We start from the raw sequence: 14,186 nt of genomic DNA, 5'->3' as shown, positions 1-14,186 counted from the left end.
TCTGTGACATACAGTAGCAAAGCAGTTATTTACATTATCACCTCCAATTTTATGGAGTTATCTATCTACAGAAGGCAAGCCTTTGGAAAGCAAAGTGCCAAGAGAAGTAATAGTAATAAAACTTTATGGTGGAAATAAAGAGTACAAAGAAAGTGGAGTGGGGTTGGCTATTTCTGGGTGCAATGTAGAACTTGGAAAGAGAAAGAAAATATTAGGGTTTTAAGTTAGTTTTTCAAGGAGTGGGATAAGTACTGGAGACTATGATTTTAATTACTGTCTTGAAAACATTTCTTACTTTTTTTTGTGGCTGCTGGGCCACAAAAAACCCAATTTCTAAAACCCAATCAAAAGTATAAATAATCATAAGGATAGGCAAATTGTAAGTCAAAGTAAATGTACAGATGTAACAAGTCACTTATATTACAGTTAGAGTATTAACCAAAGAAAATGGAGAAGAAACTTGGGCAAATTTCCATGAATCTAAGTACCTTGAACACCCCTAACCTGCCCTCCTTGCTAGGAGAAGCAGCAGTATCTCTTTTGCCACCTGACCACCTTATAATGATTTCAACTCAGGCATTCACCTTGCAAGGGACACTGATTCTTTTAAGACCCAAGCACTGCCTTTCTTTGCTTCCAGACCTATAATTTGACCTAAATCCTGGTAACACTCAGGAAAATGAGAATAAAGTAGAATTTATGGTTGGGAAAAAAGTTTCATACATCCAAGAGGAATTATAATACTTCATCGATTTATAGTAATTTTTTGAAATTTTTAATTTTTTTTATTTTATGGAGAGAGGAAGGAAGAGAGAGAGAGAAAGAGAGAGAGACATGTTGTTCCACTTACTGATGCATTCATTAGTCGATTCTCGTGTGTGCCCTGACTGGGGATCAAACCCACAACCTTGAGGTATGGCAACAACAGCAACGAGCTATCTGGCCAGGGCAATTTAGAGGGATTTATGTGTGGGAATAGATTGCAGGTGTTAGACAGGGAGTGAAGTCTTTAGTGTTCATTGGGGTAATTAAAAAGTGATAGCCTCTGAGTGCTCAGACTTAACTTCACGGATGCCAAGGCTTTTAGGTAAAAGGAAAGTCATGACCACATTGAGGAAGGGCTCTGCTTCATTGCCAACATGTACATCATGTGTCTTCCTCCTTTTCTTCCTCTGCTTGATTTAGGGTCATTAATAAAGGTGACTTTGCATGAGATAATGCCTAGAATTCCGAGTGATTACTGGACATCTAAATTGATGCTAATTCTAGAGCAGGGGTGTCAAACTCATTTTCACTGGGGGCCACATCAGCCTCCCAGTTGCCTTCAAAGGGCTGAAATAACTCATGTTCTAGAGGATTCAAAATGTCCATTTATGCTACAAATATAGAAGCTTATAAGGGTCAAGCAATGAATAGAGTTTTGGCCTAAATTCCATCTCAAAATGGGTTCAGTAATAACCAAAACATCAGTGTGAATAGTTAGAATAGCCACACTTAAAAAGTGGCAGAAACCCCCATGTTTGCTTTCAGACCTGGGCAAAGAGAGCTACAGTGATAAGAAGAACCAAGTGGAAGTTTGTTTTTACCAACACAGAAAGCCATAATTAATATTGCCAATACATTCCAGAGGAGATTTCAGAGATTAGAGGTGTGATTAAAGATTTAGAGTATGCATGCTTGGCCTATCTAAAAGACAGATGGAATCTGGAGAATAAAGTCAATTCTTGTGAACTTAATTAGGTGGCGTGTAGTGCAGGTTCACGTGTAGTTTTCTCTTTGTTTTATGTTTTGTTTGTTTGTTTTACTCAAACAAACTAAACTCCTGATGCCTAGTATTCAAGTATTGCTCTGGTGATTGTTTTCATTTTCCATACCTGTTCGCAAAATTTAAGAAGATTCTGTAAAAAGGTTATTTTTACTTGGCATGGATAGCAATATACCTTCATAGTCTTAGACTGTAGCAAATCTTGGTCACAATGCGGCAGATGGGGACACCCATTATCTCACCATCACACAGGGTGAGATGTTCATCCATAACACTAATGACATCATGCTGCTTAGAAATGGTGGTTATAAGGTAGCTAATACCCTGGATGCTTTGGTAAGTCATATGGAAGCCAGAAGGTGGAAAATAAAGCCCATAAAAATTCAGATGTCTCCTATCTTGAGGCACTTTTGAGGTGTTCAGTGGTGGGCACATATTGAGATATTCTTGCCAAGGTGAAAAATAAGTGGCTGCATCTAGTACTAATTAATTATCTCTGAGAGAGGGGCGCAACACCTGGGCCTCTTTGAATTTGAGAAATATATACACATGATGGCATGCTAATCTGACCCATTAATCTGTTGCCAGTTTGGACTTGGGCTCAGATAAAAACAAAGCTTTGTAGCAGCTATAAGGTGCTCTGTCGGCCTCTTGAACTACAAGAGCGAGTGGATCCAATGAGGCTCAGAGTGTCTTTGGGAGACAGGGAGTACTGTGAAACCCAACGAGAGAATTACGTCCTTAGGAGTTTGGAGCAAAGCTATGCTGTTTTTTGCATACAACCATGATTCTCCTGGGAGAGAGCTTCTGCTTTCTGTAGGACCCTGGTAATAATAAACACTTAATCACAAGACAGCAAAAAGTGACATGAACTGGTTACTACATGACCCTAACTTCATGAATTTGGGCATACTCAGAACAGTGAGATATACAAATTTGGGCTTGATCAAGTTCATAATTCAGGTGTAGGAACACATAACTAAGACTCCGTATCAGTGAACTTTTTCTGCATAGCAAGCCACCCTAAAATTTGTTTTAAAATACAACCATTTATCTTATAATTCTCACCAGTTGTGGGTCAGTTAGGTCATTCTTCTGGTGTGGTCCAGCTTCACTGATCTCTGCTAGATTTTCTCCTGTGTCTGCTGTCACTTGGACCTGGACAGTCTAGGATGGCCGCACTCACAAGTGCGGCTGCGGACAGGCTATCAGCTAGGGCGATGGAAGTGACTGGGCCATCTCTCTCTCTTGTTATTCAAAATGCTAGCCCAGGGTTTTTCACATGGAGGTCACAGAATTTTAGGAAATAGAAGAGAAGCTGAAGCTGTGAGGATTGTTGAGGCTCGTGATCAGAACTCAAAGTTATAATACTTCTGCCGCATTCATTCTGATAGCAAGCATGATAAGGACAACCCGAATAAGGACAATCAAGAGGTGGGAAAATAGATTACACTCACTGATGGCAGGCAGTTGGTTCGCTGTGTCAAGGACAATTTTAACAATGTATGGCAGACTTCCAGGGCATTTATTCTTGCTACGTTGGTCAATACACCTCTTCCTCAGCCAACATGTATGGCTCCGTGGGAAGTTCTCTATTACCATCTGACTAAGGAGGAAAAAAACCCTGTTTATTTCCATGTCTTAAAATTTCTTTTGAGCTAGGGGGTGTTTGTTGTTTGACAATGCAGGTACCTTGTTAAGTCAAGCAGAGTCCCGTTAAACTGATTTCTTCCCTAAACTCAGCTGAGCCAGTCCAACAGTGTGGCAGACCACACTGGGCTGCACGAAAGAAAGCGGGCTTTCGGAGCCACAGGGATGTCTCACTCAAAGTGACACTGTAGGGAAGGTCGGCCTCATGTTGGGAATTCGTTCGTGTAACCAGATTTAATGCCAGGAACAGCAGACACTGGGCTGTGAACAAGTACAGAGAAGAAACTCGGAGAGCCTTCCCAAAGGTGTACTTAGTGAAAATTGGAGGTTATTCCATGAGCGGCTTTGAGAAGAGATATGACTCAATGCTTAAGTCACAGCAACTGTATACACTGAATATAAAACCATAACCTTATGCTGCTACTTCATACAGGTATTTGCTTGTCGTCCCTCACATTTCCGCAAGTGTTCTGTGTGCTGAAAGATGCCTAGACCTTGCAGTGGATAAAACAGACCAAGTCCCTCGGTCACAGAGTTTACATTTTAGTTGCTATGATGGATGTCTGAGAAGAGAAAGACATAGTTCTTGCCTTCAAGGAACATATTTTCTTAGGGGAGGGATGGGTGAGGCAAGAATAATATGGCCAAGCAAAAGAAAACGCAAGATCAGACGAAATTGAATGATTCAGATGACGGGGGAATACAAAGGCTTATTTTTTTTCCAGGAAGGAGATTGTGGAAAAGTTAGAAAGAAGGCTTGTGCCGGGCAAATGAGAAGGTTCTACACCTGCCCCAGGCAAGTGGGCCTTGGTTTTCATATTCCCCATAGCAGCTCTCTGTAGGTTGGAGCAAACTATTTCAAAGAGGAAATTTAGTTCCTTTGTCTATAAATTAAGTATATTGTCAGCATGTGCTACATGAACACGACTTTGAGTAAGTTACAATGCCTGCCTCACCCTCTGTTGGGTGAAAGTGAAGAGGAAGAGGTACCTTTCCTTGTGCCCTGAGAAGCACCTCTATGTCAGGGTGTATGTCAGGTTAGGAGCCCACCAGAGGAGCTCTTGGTCCCCCTGCTGTGTGGGTGGGCGAGGAGGCACCCATGCGGCCCCCAGGTGTTCATGCTCCTGCTTAAGTTCGGGGCCAAGGAAAGGCCTTTGGGGATCTTCTTTTGGTAAGTAGTTAATATATAGTTCAAGTTAAATGCCAAGAGCATGAAAAGACCTTGCAGGTGCTAAGTGTTATTATAACATTAAAATAATGAGAGCTTTGCTCATCTTGCTCTGCCTAGCTTAGTGGTTCTTCTCAACACTCCCTGCAGATTAGAATCACCCAGGGAACATTGAAAAAATGCCAGTGCCCAGGCCTCGTCTCTGGAGATTGGATTTAATTGATTTAGGGTGAAGCTTGAGCAGAGGGGAAGGCACAACAAGTCCCAGGTGATTCCAATAGAGAGCCAGGTTGACATTCCATTGCCAGCAGATCAAAGCAGTCTTTTCTCTTTGTCCTCCTTCTCACAGTTTTCTGAGACTCAGCTTAATTCCTGTCTCCTCTGTGAAGTCTTCCCTGCTTTGTCCGCATGGTTTGAACTCCTGAACTTTGTCATCTGTAATACCCAGGCGCTTCCTGACCAATACACAAAACTACTTAAAAGAGCAGACGCTGTGCCTTTTATTGCTTACATCCTGGAAACTTGACTCTCAGATTTGGCCTTAATTATCCAGACTGTGAATCAGAAGTATAATTGTTATTAATGCCTGCTGATGTTTTATATAGAAATTGGACTATTCCATAGAATATTTATGCTTCAAAGGAACTTCACAAACCCTAATCAGATACCTCCCACTTTTTAAAGGAAAATATTCAAAGGCAAAGTCGCCGCTCTTAAGTTCACATCATCTGTGGCGGGTCTGCAACTCTCTGTGCACAGCCCCCTCTGATGATTCAGAGGCTCTCTGGCTGCACCTCCTGGCATTTAAAGGAAAAGCCTGGTAAACATTTATACTTTTCTTGGAGTCCTAATAATCATAAAAACTGAGTGGTAATTAAGCTTTTTAGGTTCAAGATTGAAGTCAAATGGGGGCTCAAGGTTCTAGAAATGAGGGTCAAATATAGAAGCTGATGTTTAGGTTAAGTTGTTTTCAACCACAAACAATTCCCCCAAAGGGCATTTGGCAGCCTGCAGATACTTTTTGTTGACATAACCGGCAGGGGTGTTACCTGCGTCTGGTGCTCAGAGGTCAGGGATCCTACAAAACGTCCTGCGTTGCATAGGGTTATCCACCCCCCAAAATGTCAGTAATAGCTGTTCTTGTCAGCTCAGGACAAAGAGCAAGGTCAAGAACACAGGATAGAGTATAGCCATTTGCAAATGATGTTCTTCTAGAAAGAATGGCTAAAAAACTTCTTGTGTGAGTGGTAAGGTGGTGAGATGCCTGAAAATGTGCCTGAGAATTATTTCGTGGTAAGATGAAGGTCTTGATGAACGTGGTGACAGGTACATCACGTGAATCAGTATTCTGACAAGGAGCCTCTAAATTTGTTACTCGGATCCATGGCTTGTTTTGTGTGTGCCCAAAGGTCACCTGAAGATAACCTGTGATTCCTTGAGTCCGAGTGCCAGACCTCTGTCTTGTCCGAAGCCCCAGCACTATGCACTGAATGATTTTGTCTTCCCCCAATTTAAAGGCTGAACCCGTAGCCCCCATGTGACTAATTTGGAGATGGGGTCTTAACAGAAGTATTAGGGTTAAATAAGTGTATCAGGGTGGGGCCCTGATCCTATAGTATCAGCATCCTCAAAGGAAAAGACTTTCTCTTTCCTCTCTCTTTGTCCTCGGAGGAAAGTCCCCAGGAGGTCGCAGTGAGATCTGCTGTCTACAATCCAGGGACAGAGGCTTTATCAGACACTGACCCCCACCAGACCTCAGTCGAGGACTTGCAGACTCCAGAACTGGGGGAAAGAAATTTTTGTTGTTCCAGCCCTTCCAGCCTGTACTTTGTTATGGCAGCCTGAGCAGACCGACACACCAAGGACGCTTGAACATGTAGAAAAAGAAGAGAAAATAATAAAGATTTCCAAGATGGCAGAAGACATTTTCCAGGGGAAAGAGCAAGAGGAGGAAGCGGAGGCCTTCTTCCAATAAAGACTACACATTGTGGGTGCCTGCCTCCACCCCAGTGCTGCCTCCTAAGTTTTTTTCCAGTAACAACCCATTCCAGCTGACTGCAGTGTTTGGAGGCTTGTCCTCTTGGTTGCTGGAGACTGTTTTCAACAGAAACAAAACATGTTAAATAATATAATTAGGAGATTAAATAACAGGGTAAACAATATTTTGATAGCATAAGGATTATGTAACAGGGACCAACCATTGATAGTATAAACTTGTTTCCTTAAAGCCTTTAGCATAGTGCTTTTGAAAACTGGGTTTGCATCAGCATGGTTTAAAATGCTTGCTAAAATTCATTTTGCCAGTCTCGTTACCATAGATTCTGATTTAGTGGGTTGGAAGTTGGGGGGGTCCCCGAATCTGTATGAAACCATGAGCATTTCTGAAACAGGTGATCCACTGGGCACAGTGAGAAACACTGTCCATACTTCACAGTGAACCTTTCAAGAGCTGTGGATTTGGGGAAATGGAAAAGAAAAAGATGAGGGGGTGCGGGTGAAAGGAACGAGGCTGGGGGACAAAAGCAAGGACGGTTGAGACATAACCCAGATACAAAGAAGAAATAAGGCCAGCCATGGGGCAGAACTGCATTTTAGGACAAATGCTGGTGAGAAGGGATGGCGCCTGCTAGAATTGTGCAGCAAGAAAGTCTAGTTTATTCAGTCCTGTCATAACTTGCTCCCAAATTCTGGCCTTGGCATTGGCAATTGTTGTCCCTGCATTTACTCCATTCTTCAGCTCAAACTTGAAACCAGCTAAGAACCCTCCATAGAACCTTTCCTTGGTTCACTATGGGGATTCAAAAGACAAAAAATGTCAGGATATTTAGCTGAAGATATATGGGCAGACATATCCAATGGCATATCCCATAGGGTACCCTATGAGCACATCAGACCGTACCAGGAGGATGAACCTCTCAGGGAAAATATTCTGTACCCACATATTCTGTGCCCCCTAATGTTTGTTTCAAGTCGGTGAAATCCGGTTTAAACAAACATTAGTTACAAAAGGAAATGGTGTGTGTGGGTCTGGCAGGGCGATGGAGCTCCGAAGCCAAGGAGCCTCAGGGGTGGTGATGATGAAACAGCGGAGAAGGGCCACGGATCGCGTGTGTGTGCTGGATTTCCACTGCCAATTTTGTTTCACTGGAAACTAGACTTCTCAGAATCTTGGGGGGATGCCTGAGATTTTTCTGGTTCTCGTTGTCCAAAGTGAAGTTGCATGAGATTTGGGAGGAGGATGTGCAGCAGATGACCACTGTTGATGAGGAGTGGTGAGAGAGAGACACGAAGGTGCGGTTGGGTTTCCATTTGTCCTTGATTTTTTAAACAGATGGCCACAGCCTGACACCTGCCCCTTCCCTGCAAACTCATAGAGGAAGTAGTAAGAGAGAGCCAACACCCTTGTAGAGATGTCTACTGCCCTCTTCACGGTCAGACTACAGTGGCCAAGTGCGCGCAACCTCAGATGTTCCTGCCAGCTCCAATTCGTCGAATTACACAGTGGCTAGTTAATGATCTTTGGCTGATTCATCCACTCCAAAACTTACTTCCCTGTTGACTCCCTAAGGTACATAAAGTCTCCTTCCTATAATAAATTCCTTATTCCCCGATACTTGTGATGACTCTGCTTCTCTGACTAAGCCCCGATTACAACAACCCCATGACACTTTGTTTGTCTATCTCTCTCTACCCCCAGTGTTCATCAGCCTCATAGGCCTTCAGAGTCCAAAGGCCAGTGAGGAAGAAACAATTCCCCACATATCCTAGAGAGAACTCTTCCCCTAATTGTTAATGTTGAGATCCATAATGGATCTCTACATAGTCCATAATATAGCGGTCTCTTAGTGTGTGCTAGAAAATGATGGGATAGGTAGAACTATTGCTTTGCAATAGTAAGAAATTAGAGGCATCCCTTAGATTATAAGAACTTGGATAGAGACACATGCCCTCAGGAATAATTGTAAAGCTGTCAGTGACCCTAAGCCTGGCTATAAGCTTGGAGCACTAGGTAAGAGAGCCAAGTGGCAGGAAAGTGCATGTGCTCCAGACAAGCCACCCATACAGAGAAAAGTGCTTGAGAGGCGTGGTTGCAAACACAAAAGTCAAACGGGTGTGAAAGTGGCAACTTAGAAGACTGAACATGCTCTGAAGCCAAATGGAGGTTCTCCACAGGGCAGATCACATATTATTTCCCTTTTCACTTGGAGATTTCAAGAGAAGCCTGCTCATGGCCAGCAGAGACCAAGGGAAATTGACCTCTAGGTCAATACCAGCAGTGGTAGAGGTTCTGGGTGCCCCCATTCTCAGAGGCAGTGCCTGACAAACTCCGCTGTGGACTGGTGGTCTGTGGAGCTGCGGTGATTCAGCATCCTTCCCAAACAGATGTAGATGAGTAGGGACAGTCATTAGTAAAATCATCTTTGTATTGTTAAGAAAGCTGTTTGTATGCTTTTCTTTTCCATTTGTTTCAGAGGAAATGCTCTATGCGATGATTTCTAACCTTACAGAGGCTATGCTAACGAGGAAATGAATTTTCCCAACTTTAGACCAATGGGTAGATAGGGCTCTGGCTCCTTCTCGGAGCTCAGTGTCGACAGTGTCAGCGGCTCCCCTGAGCCCGGTGGGCAGCCTGGCTGCAGGAACATGCAGACCCCCCAAAGGGCAGTCAGATTTTCTGCTCCCTCCCACCTGCCACAACCCTCACAGCTTTCCTTTCTCCACTCTTCTTCGGAAGCCGTCTGTGAGAGAAAACTCCCTGTTTCCTGAGCAGAAGGAAAAATCACTCTCAGTTCAAAGGATCTGAGGGATGAGCGGAGGTCCGAAATTATGTGCTCACCCCTGCGGGTAACCACAGTGGCCTTCCACCCTGCTGCTTCACTAAATCGTCCCCAAACCTGAAAATGTCCTCCACCCGCATCCCAGATGAGATGGTCCAGAGATGTCAGCAGCTGGGTGAACCTCGCTCCTGGAAGGATAAAATTATTCTATAAGAATCACACTTTCCTCTCCCAGGGACCCTGTGACTTATGACTGTTGTGTTTATTTCTGCTTTAGATGTAAATAAAAAAGAGAAACACCTTGATTGCCTTAAACCATTGGTTGAAATCACATTTTAATGGGGTGGGGGTGGTCAAAGTTTCCAAGCCTCCTTCAAACGCTAATGGACTTTGCAATGTGCATAGGCGGGAGCTTCCGAGCTGGGCTCTGCGGGTGCCCAGGGCTGCTGTGGGCAGTGTCTAACCGTGTCTTCCTCTCTAGACCTTTCATTTTATTTTGAAGACTATGAAGATGTTTCTCTTTATTAGACATTCTGGTGTCACCACCAGCACAGGCCACCAGGCCACCAATGTCCTAAATAGCCCCACAGAGGCTATTAAGCCTCTGGCATACTAAGCTTTTGGAGGTGTTACCGAACAAGAGGTCCGAGGGAGGGGCAATGCAATATTTGGCCCACCTAGGGATGCCCAAAACTGCTATACAACAGGGGCCCCTCCCAAAAAAACACAAAATACTAATATCTACTGGGCTCTTCTGTCCACCGCCAATTGGAAAGACATCTCTCAATGCCAGAGATTTGTGAAAAGGAAACAAAATGTTTATTTAATGCTATTCAGGCCTAATGCCTCTACTAAAATATCAAAGTCCTTTAGGTTGTACACCTACACACACACAGCGCTCCCTTCTCCCACTGTCCCAACTCCGGGTACCGTAAATCAGGAAAACAGCACACGTCTGTGTTGTAGGCCGCTGGCACCGTCAGCTGTGTCACCGTGCAGGATCTCGAGTTAATCCAAAGTACTGTGGTACCCTCTCATGGTCCACTGGCAAGAGTCCTTTGCACCCAGTTCCAGTCAAAGTCTCTCTTGCTTTTCAGGCCCCTCGGCCAAACGGGGCACCCCAAAGCTGCGTGGGCCTCTTCTACCAAAGCTGCAGGGGTCCGCACTCCACCAAAAGCATGTGGCTTTCTTCTTCACCCGGCTGCAGGGACATCCATTCTGGCAAAGCTGCATGGTTTTCCCTTTCACTTGGCTGCAGGGGTCTGCACTCTGGCCAAAACCACATGGCTCTCCCCTCACCTGGCCAAGAGGGGCGTACTCACTCTGCCCAAACCGCGAGGTTCTCCCTTCACCTGGGCAGTTATCCCCTCATGTCCCGGAGCCAGTCTCTTCCAAGCTCTCACACAGACCTTCTCACTCAGGAGTCCAGACCCTAGTTCCCATCCTGAGTCCCAAGCCACTCCCTTCTCCCTGGCTCCAAACTTGGCCACAGCTATTTAGCATATCTATGAAACCAGTTAAAGGTTATAGATATGTTAAATAACCATTCCAGAGGTTAGCTGCAAAACTATTGCTATGCAAAACAGCTCTCAATGGCCCTGCTCCATTCGTTTCTTCCCCTTGGGGGTGGGCGGTGAGGACATTTTATATGTCTCTCCAATATTCCTACACACTTTGAATTCTGGACACCATTCCAAATCTTTTTGCCCCCCCCCCCCCCCCCCCCCAGGGCTGCACCCTGTAATCAGAGGCACAAAACCTGGAAGGCAAGCACAGTTGGGCTCTGGTACATACCCACCTGAGCCTGTGGAGGCTCAGAGGATCCATCTTCACAGAAGATGTGACCAGTGAAGGCAAGAAGAGGAAGAGGCAAACACTGGAAAGTGGAACCTGGGCAAGATGCCAAAATTTAGTCTCAGAAAAAGAGCAGGAGTGGGAGCTCCGTCAGGGCCAGGCCCCAGTTGGTGCGGTAGAAGAGCCCATTCCAACGAGAACTGGCATTTCTGGAGCAAATGGGGTCAGAAGCAGACTAGAGTTTATAAGGAAAACATTGTGGATATTAGTGTTGGTGGCCTCCTTCTGAAACAGTTCCCTTGACAACTATTTGCTAGGGCAGGGCTTCTCTGGAGGGCCTGAGTTCTCTGTGACCTCAAGGATGCATCTCTATCAGTCTTAAAGGGTCCGCCATACTCAGACTTCTTGACAATTTCCCTCCTACCGGTTTTGTTGTCATTGTTGTTCTTCCCTACTCTTTTGTTTTCCCTCCCCACAGCTAAACTAAGACTCCCCACTGAGTACTAAGGTGAGTACTAAGACTGGCATACTAAGCTTTTGCGTTGCTTCACATGGCCCCATTCTTTTTTGGTGATTTTCATAATTTTTCTCCCCCTTTCACAGTAATAATCTTGGGCTCCTCACTCAGTGTTGCCTGCCCTCACTAGCCCCAGGTGCAGAGCTAACTAATGTATCAAAAGATGTTAAGGGCAGGCAAGGAGTTTCTATTGTCTTTTTATTTGCATTTTAATGGAGAATTTACTCTCCTCAAAATGCCTTTTAATGAAGGAGAGAGAACCTGCCCATTTACCACCTCTTAAATGCTGTCTTATGGGCGTTACCTATTCCACCTAGCAGCCCTGTGACAGTAGTGAAGTGAAGAGCAGAGTAAAGAGCTTCTCCCAGGCCAGTGGAATCAGGCAGTTGGCAACTCCCAAATCTGTTTGCAGACAGTGCTGAAAGTTGAGATTAGCCTAGCTGCAGGATTGGATACAACCCTTGGATCCCTTTGCCAAATATGGGGTAAAATGACTTTGGCTGCTGTAAACTCCAGCTTCAACAGAGACAGAAGATGCCTCTCTTTTTCTCATCTTCTCTGAGCTCCTGGGGCCTAACAGTCAAGGTTTGGCTTAAAAGGGGAGACAGTATCTTTTTATTATTGTTTTGATGTCAACCCAAATGCCACACGGGAAGGCATCTTACGTTAAAGGGGCAGCCACAAGCAGAGAAGAGCAATCTGTGTGTTTTCTATTTTTTTTGGTCCCTGAGATGATTTTGAAGGAGGCAATGTTTGTCTTTCCAACTTATTCCTCCACTTTTCAATTTCTGTATTCCTTTGTCAGTGCCCACATATCATTTTCATGGCCTCGTGGTCTTAGGCAATCTGATAATCAAACCTACATTAAGTATTCAGAACTGAGCATGTTATTCCTTTCAAGGCTATTTCGATTTTAAAAGAGGTTACAGCAAGAGGGCAATACTTAAGCCATTTTTATCTTAATATGCAAGAACATTCTTTGACCCAAACAGAATGTAAGTATCAGTTTTCATAAGCCAAGAAAACTTAGATCTCTGTAAAAATTCAGGCCTCTCTTGGCTGGAGCATTAGTTCACTGTAGGTAGCTTCAATTCCTTTGTTGGTATTATTAATAGTGTAATGACTTCTGTGGATTTTTTTGAATACAGAGTATCATAGAATTTTGGTGGGAAGCTGGGATGGGAAGAGGGAGAGAGGATAGAACAGGAAAGCAAAATAGTGAGAGGCTCAGATGATGAGGTTGTTTATACAGTCATTGGTCACCACTGCTGATTGGTGTGAAGGCACAATTGGCCCTGATCTCCCCTTGCACCTTGAAGTCTATATCCCTCTTTAGACACCTATGCTGTTTCAAGGATAAACTTACCACAATGACTCCCACAACACGCTATAAAATGTAATAATTTTGTTGGAAGATTAATATCAGTATTTGCGTCAATATCATAAAGCAGATCAGCTTTAGCTATTTGTGACATGGAATATTGGTGGGACACATGGACCCTAGATGAAATATGTATTGCGTTCAATATTAAAAAGCAAAAGCATTTCTACTGCAAACATCTATTCCTGGCACTGAGAAGTCTGTTGAGAAAGTCTTGTCTGTCAATAACACGTATCATAACAGTGGATGACGTTTGAGCTGGAAGACAGAACTCCAGGAATGTGCGTGGCCTGGGAGAGAAACACACGAATACTAAGTATGTTGCTTTTTTGCTCAATCGGCCTTAAAAAAACGTGATTCATACATCTACAAATATTTAAAAATTTTAAGGTGATCATGTGCTAAAGCAGCAATATTGTAATAATGTCTTGTGTTAAAATAAAATGAGTCATTTAAAAAATGCAAACTGGCTTATTTAACAACCAGTTTTTTTTTCCTGAATTGCATGTATATGTTTAGCTCCAGCAGACAGTCTGTTAATAATGTATGCTCTTATCAATGGTGTATGAGAGTTCCAGTTTTAGCCATTCTATGCTGTATCTTATTTTGATTTTAATTTGCATTACTCTGATATCTAATGAACTTGTGCTGATTTGTCACTTGAATTTAAAGAAGCTCCTTTTCAAGTCTTTGGCTCATTTTCCTGCTATCTTTTTTTTATTGATTCAAAGGAGTTCTTTATATATGCTGGCCACGAGTTTCTTTGGATTCATGTATTGCAGATATTTTCACACTCTCTGTGGTTTTCCTTTGAACTTTTATTGGCTTCTTTTCCTAAATAGATGCTCTTAAGTTTAATAAAGCCCAATTTATCAGCACTGTTCTGCATTTAGCTCTTTTTGTACCATGATTAAGCAATCTTTGCCTACTTCAAAGTCATAAAGTTCTATTCTGTTTTCAGAGGCTTCTGATTATCTTTTAACTTCCCATTTTGTGTCGCCTAGGACTATCCCGAAGGGAGAAATCAGAGGCGTACGACTTTTCTCAAGTCTGTAACAGGTTTCTTCAGTTCTGTGAGGCCACCAGATCTGTGGTTACCTAGCTCCCAGTTGTTGTCTTCTGAGCAGGCAAAG

Source organism: Artibeus jamaicensis, unplaced genomic scaffold (assembly GCF_021234435.1).
Source record: "Artibeus jamaicensis isolate MK-2021 breed Jamaican fruit bat unplaced genomic scaffold, CSHL_Jam_final contig_354, whole genome shotgun sequence".
Classification (NCBI taxonomy): domain Eukaryota; kingdom Metazoa; phylum Chordata; class Mammalia; order Chiroptera; family Phyllostomidae; genus Artibeus; species Artibeus jamaicensis.
Note: the sequence above shows the minus strand (reverse complement) of the source record.